The sequence below is a fragment of the Coenobita brevimanus genome, chromosome 105 (assembly GCF_032717465.1).
Source record: "Coenobita brevimanus isolate Jiangsu-jjx chromosome 105, ASM3271746v2, whole genome shotgun sequence".
Taxonomy (NCBI): domain Eukaryota; kingdom Metazoa; phylum Arthropoda; class Malacostraca; order Decapoda; family Coenobitidae; genus Coenobita; species Coenobita brevimanus.
Genome location: NC_137058.1, coordinates 21,503,421 through 21,513,306, shown reverse-complemented (window position 1 = coordinate 21,513,306; position 9,886 = coordinate 21,503,421). Strand labels below are relative to the sequence as shown.

The window sequence follows — 9,886 nt, the reverse complement described above, 5'->3', positions numbered from 1 at the left end:
TTCATTTTGGCATTCCATTCTTGTTCTCTCATTTTTGCTTGTACTTCAAGTTCCCTCAACTTAATTCTGGCTAACTCAAGTTGCACTTTGTCACTAGTATCATGAGCAGAAAACTCATTAGGGCCAGGTATCTCCGATGCCAAAGGTTCAGGGTCAACACCTTGTGCAGAATCAAATGGCTCAGAACTAGCTACAGAGGACTCACTTTGCTCAAACATGGTGTCCAATATTTAATCAAGTAACTTAGTGACTGAGGCAGGAAATTTCAACTGTAAGGCCTGGGCAAGCAATATGAGCTCGTGTTTTGTGAGTGTTTTCACTCTGTTTGGGGATGGCTTAGAATCCAAAAATGCTTTCACATCACTATCACTCATTAGGACCATGATTACTGATTATAGTTAAGTAGGTAAGAGTAAGCACTGTGTATGTGGACAAAGTTTCAATATTTGTCACAGAGCTATCCTGGCGAAGTCACCAAATTGTTATGGGGGTGTATATTATGGTGCACTCTTAACCCTTAATTAAGCACCAAAAGGGATAAGATAAAGTTTGCAAGAAACTAACTTAACTTTACTGTACACTGTAACATACACAACCAAAGAAGAAACCAGGGTTCGTTTTACAAAAGGGAGGATTCATTTAGGCCTCAGATTACAAATATAAAACAAGTTATTTCTTACCTAACCAGAATACACTCAGTGGAGGCTAAGTACTCATAAAGCTCGAGGAAACATGGAGACTTCGAAGGTTAAATCCAGATATAAATTACACACTAGTGTAAATGGAGGAGTGAACCAAAAATGGGAAATTGTACACAAACAGTGTGTTTTATAATCAAAGTCACGTACTGAGTAGTGATGGGGAAAATTGCAACACAATGTGACAAAAGTGTAACGTGTCAGTAAATGTGTACAAATGCCAAATGTGTACAGGAATGTGTGTACAAAAATGAGACTAAATGTGTACAGGGATGTGTGTACAAAATTGAGACTAAATGTGTCTCTTCACACTTTCCTGGAGCTTATAAAGGAGTCTTACTCCGCCTTTCTCAGCTAATTAACCACAAGGCTGTCTTAAAAATAATCTCTGTCCATGCAGAAACAATAGTGGCACCTGCTACCAATGAGGGCCTCATACACTTCAGACAGAACCAATTGCGTGCCATCAAGAACGTGACGAAAGTGCCATTTAGGCTTCTAATTGGCAAACATCCCTACTTTGCTCCTCCCACATTATGTCACACCCACAGTTCAAGGACAAGAGGAACTTTCTGTGTAATTTGTGAGAAAAACATGTGGTGTGTTATCAGTTGAGAAGGCAAAAGTGACCGCTTGGGTAAATACAGCTGGGGACCAGGGTTACCCTTTACAGGCAGCAAAACTGATAAGAAAAAGATTTTATGTTATTAATGGCTCGCTTCTCTCTCCTTTCATTATCACCTTATCTTCTATTTCACCCATTCGCTACTGGGGTAACTATGCCAGTGACACCTCCCTTCCTGAGAGGAGAAATTTCCCAAGGGGAAGTTCTTGGATGCTGTACAATCTAAGTTCTGGACAGGTAATCTACTAAAACATAACTAACACCTTTTACATGTCTTACATCAAGGGAGTATGCTTGCAAAAATAGGGCCCAGCGGATCAATCTAAGATTTTTGTCCTTAAATCGGGACAAAAATTTCAGAGGGTGGTGATCAGTGTACACTACAACATCACCTGACCCTGGACCAACATATACAGAGAAGTGTTGAAGGGCAAGTATGAGTGCAAGGAGTTCTTTCTCAATAGTTGAATAATTTCTCTGGGCCTTATTGAACTTTTTGTTAAAATAGCACACAGGCATCTCAAAGCCTTCATCATTATCCTGAAGCAAAACTGCGCCGGCCCCTAGGCCACTGGCATCAACAGCTAATTTAAAGGGTTTATCAAAATTGGGAGCTTGAAGCACTGGGTGACTTGACAGGATGGCTTTGACTTTAGAATAGGCTTCCTCACATTCTGGCTTCCACTCATACTTGACTCCTTTTCTTAACAAATCAGTGAGGGGAGCTACAAGATCAGAGAAGTTCAGGACAAAAAGTCTGTAGTACCCTACCATACCCAAGAATCATTGCAACTCTCTCTTATTTTTGGGTTGGGGGAAATTGACTATGGCCTGAAGTTTAACATCAGGTGGACTCACTTGGCCTAAACAGACCACATAACCTAGGTACTGCACTCGAGCCCTCACAAATTCACATTTAGCTAAATTAAGCACTAAATTAGCAAAGGACAGTCTCTGAAGCAAGGCATCTTGTTGGCTCAAGTGTTGTTCCCAGGTGTTGCTAAAAATAACAACATCGTCAATATAAGTTACAAAGCTTTCAACATCCTTGGAGAGATCATTCATCAGCCTTTGGAACGTAGCAGAAGCATTTTTCATACCATAGGGCATGACCTTACATTTATAAGTCCTGCCACCAGCCACAAAACAGGAAATTTCTTGGGCCCTTTGTGTGAGTGGGACTTGCCAATATCCCTTCATTAAATCTATTTTTGTGATAAACTTAGCACTGCCTATCACGTCCACACAATCATCTACTCTAGGAAGTGGGTTAGTATCAGTCTTGGTAAGGGAGTTGACTTTACGATAATCAATACAAAAGTGATGTGACCCATCGGGTTTTGGAACCATTATGACCGGGGAGCACCACTCACTTTGACAGGACTCGATTAACCCCTGCTGGAACATGTAGTTCAGCTCCTCGCAAATGATGGTCTGCTTCTGAGGACTAGCCCAGTAGGGAGACTGCTTTACAGGGCTGGCATCTCCAACGTCCACATCATGCTGTGACACTTCTGTCTGTCCTGGGGTGTCCCGGAAGACATCAGGGAACTTCCTGAGAAGGGCAACAAGCTCAGCACACCGCTCTGCAATCAAGTGGGAGAGTTTATCAGCCAGTGTACTCCAAGCTTCCTGATTTTCTCTCCAACTGGTCATCTTGTCCAAAGTCAAAGGGCAGCCCTCATCCTCTGCCAACTCGACAGCCGACACGACGCATGCAGCACTAGGGGGGTCCGCAAACTTGACAGCCGACACCATGCATGCAGCACTAAGGGGGGTCCACGTCTCGCCTGTGGTACTCCTTCAACATATTTATATGGCACAATCTTTGTTCCTTCCTCCAGTCTGGGGTTAAAATGACGTAATTTACTTCACCTACCCTCTTTTCCACTAGATAAGGGCCTGCAAAACTTGCCTGCAGAGGCTGACCATGAATGGGAGGCAAGACAAGAACTTGATCACCTGGGTGAAACACTCTGTGCCTAACTTTCTTGGAGTGGTCAAACCATCTCTTCATCTTCTCCTGAGAGGACTCCAAGTGTGCCCTGGCTACTTCCATACTATAGGTCAGTCTTTCTTTAAATTTTGACACATAGTCTAGCAAGTTAATTTGGTCACCATCCTTGACCCATTGTTCTTTGAGGAGTTTAAGGGGACCTCTTACTTCATGGCCAAAGATTAACTGAAACGGGGAGTAACCCAAGGACTCGCTCAGTGCCTCTCTGGTTTCAAAAAGCAGGAAAGGTAAACTCTTGTCCCATTCCTTATCATCAACACATAGTTTTCTGAGCATACTCTTCAAGGTTTGGTGATACCTCTATAATGCACCTTGACTATGAGGATGATATGCTGAGGAAGGATCCGTGAGATTCCTAACTCCTTAACCCGCCGAGTCCCGGAGACGTGAGTTCATGTCCTCATATGACGTACACTCATATTCTGGAGACGTAAATTAACGCGGCAACATTGCAAAGTCCCTAATTTGCACAATTTTCAATTTTCGCGAGTGATTTCGCGAGTGATTTTTGGCACGTATACACGGGACACCTTCCTCTATTCCTCTACAAGATGCCAAGCAGGGGCAATGCCGTACACCGCATAACCTCTCCCCCTCCCTGTGTACGCCATTGTCTCGGCAATTCACCTGTTACCAGTGACCTGGCCAATAAAGACATTCAAGGCCAGAGTGATTCCCCAATCGATGACAATGTGGAGGACAAAGTTTACATAGCATTAGAGGAAGAAACAATCAGAAATGATGATCAGGTAATGTGAGAAAAAAAGGTCATGAATGGTGATGAGTTAGTGAGTGAAACAATGCTTATAATGCCTATATTACTGTTTGAAAACCAATATACTCTTGTACTACATATAAATTCGTACCAAGTAAATAAATAAATACTGTTTATGAGTGGATAAAATAGTTACCCTCCCATAGAACTCGTTTTCTTTGGTGCCAGCCTGTTAGAAAACCCAGTCAGGTAAGGAGGTACTCATACCTAGATCGAGTATTTTAAACCTCAGGTGAGCGATTTCTCTATGAATTTTCGATGTTTCTCACCAAAAGCAGACGTTTGAGCAAAAAAAAAAAAAAAAGGTCCAAAAATGTCGGGACTGGGGCGTACCACTGCCCAGAAAACGTCGGGATGGGGCGGGTTAAGGGTTTGTCTGAACAGTTTGGAATTAAAATTACTACCTTGATCTGACTGCACCTCCTTAGGGAGACCAAAGCGGGTAAAGAAGGTTAGCATCTCCTTTACAACCAATTTAGCTGAAATAGTTCTCAAAGGAATGGCTTCACGATATCTAATGGCCATGTCTTACATTGTGAGGATGTACTGGTGGCCTGAAGAGGTTTTAGGCAAAGGGCCAACAATGTCCACAAGGACTCTAGTGAATGGGGCCTCAAACACAGGTAGAGGAATCAAAGGAGCCACAGGGATGGGCTTATTGCTCTTACCGACTACCTGACAGGTTTGACATGACCTGCAGAACCAGGAGACATCTCAACGGATTCCAGGCCAGTAAAAATGCTGCCAGATGCGGGAGAGAGTCTTCCTCACCCCTAAGTGACCTGCTAAAGAAGAGTCATGAGCAATGGACATAATTGTTTGCCTATAGGGTCTTGGAACCACCACCTGATGTACGGTCTCCCACTCGTTATCATGAGCAACACTAGGAGGTCTCCATCTACTCATTAACACGTTATTTGGCCTTAAATAATAACACTCTGTCAGTTCAGACTCATTCATTTTCCCTAACTGCTGAGTCAATTAAAGTGGCAATCTCTGGATCAGATCTTTGCATATCAGCTAACTTTGTACTTGCATCAGTTTGGGGAGAATCATCAACCTCCGAGTCATTTAACTGGGCAAAAAAGGTATCACCAAGCCCAACATCATCATCGGCGTTGCCAGTGCCATTACTGTCAACATTCTCATGGCTGGCTTTTGCCGTCATAGCTCTAGTTACAGCACATGCGGGAAACAATTAAGGACATGTATCTTCCAACTCTTTAGTCCTATCCTCACTGAGGGGAGTTTTTGACACGCAGGGAACAGCACTCACCTGTCCTCCCGCCAGGTCATTACCCAAAAGGAAAGTGACCCCTTGTACAGGAAGCTGGTCAACAACACCTATACGCACTGAACCAGTAATTAACTCTGACTGGAGCTTCACCTCAACTAGGGGAACAGATACAAACTCAGCTATACCCTGTAGGAAGACACATTCATTAGGGTCAGCTGCATCAACAATCCCCTTCAATATTAATGACTGTGAAGCTCGTGTCTCTAAGTATACTGACTTCCTTACCACCTTTTCCGTCAACTGAAACTAACCCCTTAGAAATAAAGTTAGCAAGTAAATGACCTGGGGAGGAGTCACTTTGAGTACTGCTTGGTGGAGGACACTCTGATAGAGTCTTATTACCACTCTCACCTGAACCTGGGGGCTGCACTGCCCCAGTCTTACTAGTGTCTAACACTGGCTCTACAGGAGTCTGTCTATCCACCACTGACAGTTCCACTCAGGCCTTATTAACAATATGCATCTGCTGGAGTTGTATCTGACTACCGTTAACAATATCTGTGGGTGGCTGCTCTCTGTTGGTGTCAACAGATCACCAAGAGTTTACTAAAGAAATTGGTTTTGCAGAGGGATTTTTCCTCGTTTTTTCCAGCACCAATCCTCCAAGTGCCCCATTTCTGGCAATACTGGCAAAACCTGACACTTTTTCTTGACCCTCTGGCAACACTGTCCTGACTTACTTTCGTAGAACTAACATGCTTTTGGGTTGCAGTGTTCCCACTAGTGTCACTTGACATTAACATGTCTTTACCAGAAGAAGGGTTCACAAAAAATGGTTGGTTCACTCTCCTACCCTTAACAAATAACTGAGGCTTACGTTCATGCTTATGAATTATACTATAGTAGTCTGCTACAACAGCAGCCTCAGCTAGGGTATCTAAATCTTTTTCCACTAGGTATGCAGCCACATCCCTATCCATCTTACCAGTGAAGTTCTCCAAGATCATTAATTCTTTAAGTTTACAGAAATCATCAACTTTCTTAGAATGCAACCATTGATCAAATAAGTCTGTGAGTACTCTAGCATATTCCACATGAGTCTGATCTCTCTGTTTAAAGGTGGATCTAAATTTAAGCCTATATGCCTCTGGCACGAATTCATATGCTTTGAGAATGGCATCTTTTAAACAATCATAGTTGGCACTTTGATCAACAGATAAAGAAATATAAGCCTCTTGAGCTTTTCCTTTCAAAACACTCTGCAGCAGTACTGTCCAAGAGTCTTTTGGCCACAAGAGACGACCTGCTACCTTTTCAAACATATGGAAATACTTAGTGACATCTTGCTCATTAAAGGAAGGTACTGTACTAGCTTAATGTTCCTAGCAACATCAAAAGATTCCTTGGCACATGAACTACTAGCTCTAAGTAAACCAGGGTGCTTCAGTCTGAATTCGTGATCCATTTTTTTTTCTCATTTGAGCCTGTAATTCTATTTCCTTCATTTTGGCATTCCATTCTTGTTCTCTCATTTTTGCTTGTACTTCAAGTTCCCTCAACTTAATTCTGGCTAACTCAAGTTGCACTTTGTCACTAGTATCATGAGCAGAAAACTCATTAGGGCCAGGTATCTCCGATGCCAAAGGTTCAGGGTCAACACCTTGTGCAGAATCAAATGGCTCAGAACTAGCTACAGAGGACTCACTTTGCTCAAACATGGTGTCCAATATTTAATCAAGTAACTTAGTGACTGAGGCAGGAAATTTCAACTGTAAGGCCTGGGCAAGCAATATGAGCTCGTGTTTTGTGAGTGTTTTCACTCTGTTTGGGGATGGCTTAGAATCCAAAAATGCTTTCACATCACTATCACTCATTAGGGCCATGATTACTGATTATAGTTAAGTAGGTAAGAGTAAGCACTGTGTATGTGGACAAAGTTGCCAATATTTGTCACAGAGCTATCCTGGCGAAGTCACCAAATTGTTATGGGGGTGTATATTACGGTGCACTCTTAACCCTTAATTAAGCACCAAAAGGGATAAGATAAAGTTTGCAAGAAACTAACTTAACTTTACTGTACACTGTAACATACACAACCAAAGAAGAAACCAGGGTTCGTTTTACAAAAGGGAGGATTCATTTAGGCCTCAGATTACAAATATAAAACAAGTTATTTCTTACCTAACCAGAATACACTCAGTGGAGGCTAAGTACTCATACAGCTCTAGGAAACATGGAGATTTCGAAGGTTAAATCCAGATATAAATCACACACTAGTGTAAATGGAGGAGTGAACCAAAAATGGGAAATTGTACACAAACAGTGTGTTTTGTAATCAAAGTCACGTACTGAGTAGTGTTGGGGAAAAGTGCAACACAATGTGACAAAAGTGTAACGTGTCAGTAAATGTGTACAAATGACAAATGTGTTCAGGAATGTGTGTACAAAAATGAGACTAAATGTGTCTCTTCACACTTTCCTGGAGCTTAAAAAGGAGTCTTACTCCGCCTTTCTCAGCTAATTAACCACAAGGCTGTCTTAAAAATAATCTCTGTCCATGCAGAAACAATAGTGACACCTGCTACCAATGAGGGCCTCATACACTTCAGACAGAACCAATTGCGTGCCATCAAGAACGTGACGAAAGTGCCATTTAGGCTTCTAATTGGCAAACGTCCCTACTTTGCTCCTCCCACATTATGTCACACCCACAGTTCAAGGACAAGAGGAACTTTCTGTGTAATTTGTGAGAAAAACATGTGGTGTTTTATCAGTTGAGAAGGCAAAAGTGACCGCTTGGGTAAATACAGCTGGGGACCAGGGTTACCCTTTACAGGCAGCAACGGCCATGCCACGTTGAGTACACCGCTTCCCATCCGATCAGCGAAGTTAAGCAACTTTGGGTCTGGTTAGTACTTGGATGGGTGACCGCCTGGGAACACCAGATGCTGTTGGCATCCCTACGAGTCAAGTGGGGTTGGTGAAGGATTAGTGCCCCTCCCTGTAAAACAATTAACTCTAAGCCTTTGGCCACCCCATTTGGGATACATGGCGTCTGGCAATGAATGAATGAAAAAACTGATAAGAAAAAGATTTTATGTTATTAATGGCTCGCTTCTCTCTCCTTTCATTATCACCTTATCTTCTATTTCACCCATTCGCTACTGGGGTAACTACGCCAGTGACAATATATATATATATATATATATATATATATATATATATATATATATATATATATATATATATATATATATATATATATATATATATATATATATATATATATATATATATATATATATATATATATATAAAGATAGACAGATAGATATAATGAAGGAATTAAAAGATGTAAGACATCAGGTTGTAGCTGAGAACATTAGCAGTGCCGTTAAAATATTAACGAATATAACCCGAAAACTGCCCCATGAACTCATACTATACTCCATTTTTTTCGAGGTGAAGATGCACTTGACAAATTTGTGATTATTGGCTGAATGCAACATTACTTCATAATCTAGCATTATTAACTGACAACAAATATCTGAGGGGGAAATTTAGGTTAGTAAATATTTTTTGGACATGTTGCATTCATTCAGTCATCGTCAACCTGTCAAGTGCATCTTCGCCTCAGTAAAAAAATGGAGTATAGGTGTATTTTATTCCAGAATCTTTGGGTTGGAAAAGCCAGTCGATAGTACGTTGCAAAACTGAAACATTTTGCTTATTCTTTGATGAGAGTAAAGCTTCTCAATCTCACTATTAACGAGCTGCAAAGCATAGAATGTTGGTTAACCATATCAACATCACTTGGCTATTCCATAAATGTACTTTATAACATGACATCAGAGTCACCTTATCAGATGTTTGCAACTGTTACATAAACCTGCTCTGTATTAAGGCATACGGGCCAACTGCATCCATCACCGATTCCCGTTACATAATTGTGCTCTGTAACGTGGCATACAAGCTCCATCACTGACGACTGTTACATAAATTTGCTCTGTAACATAGCGTACAGGCTAACTGGATCCATCACAAAAAAAACTATTACATAAATGTGATCTTTAACGTGGCATACGGGTCAACTGCATCCATCACTGACAATTGTATCATAAATGAGTTAGAAACTGAGGTTACATTCATATTTGACCCCTATGTAAAAAAAAAAATAAACATTAGAATACCCAAAAGTGTAACGCACGAGACCTACATTTGGCCTAAAAACTAAGAGTTACACATATCACTTAGCCCAGTGGCCCTGATGCACGATCGATCGTTCTAAAAATTGAACAAGTGATGCCAGTCACAACAAACCTCGCCCGACCACGCAAGTGCCAAATGAAAGCCCATATGAGACTTCCTATAGCTTGATAAGAGTAAATATCTCTATCTTCAACCAGTTTCGAGTTATAACCACCTGAATGTCCATGACCTTGAGTTTGATCTTTTCACTTATGATCAAAGGTCAGGGTACCAATTCAAAACCCACATGGAACTTCCCGTATGTTGATGGCAGTAAATATCTATC

General features: G+C 41.4%; 1 non-coding gene across 1 annotated transcript; it reads left to right on the top strand.

Moving 5' to 3' along the window:
- Window positions 1-8,190: 8,190 nt before the first annotated feature.
- On the top strand, window positions 8,191-8,309 carry LOC145416374 (5S ribosomal RNA). Its single transcript, XR_013900265.1, has one exon. It is a non-coding gene; the product is annotated as a 5S ribosomal RNA (ribosomal RNA).
- The last annotated feature ends 1,577 nt before the right edge of the window (window positions 8,310-9,886 follow it).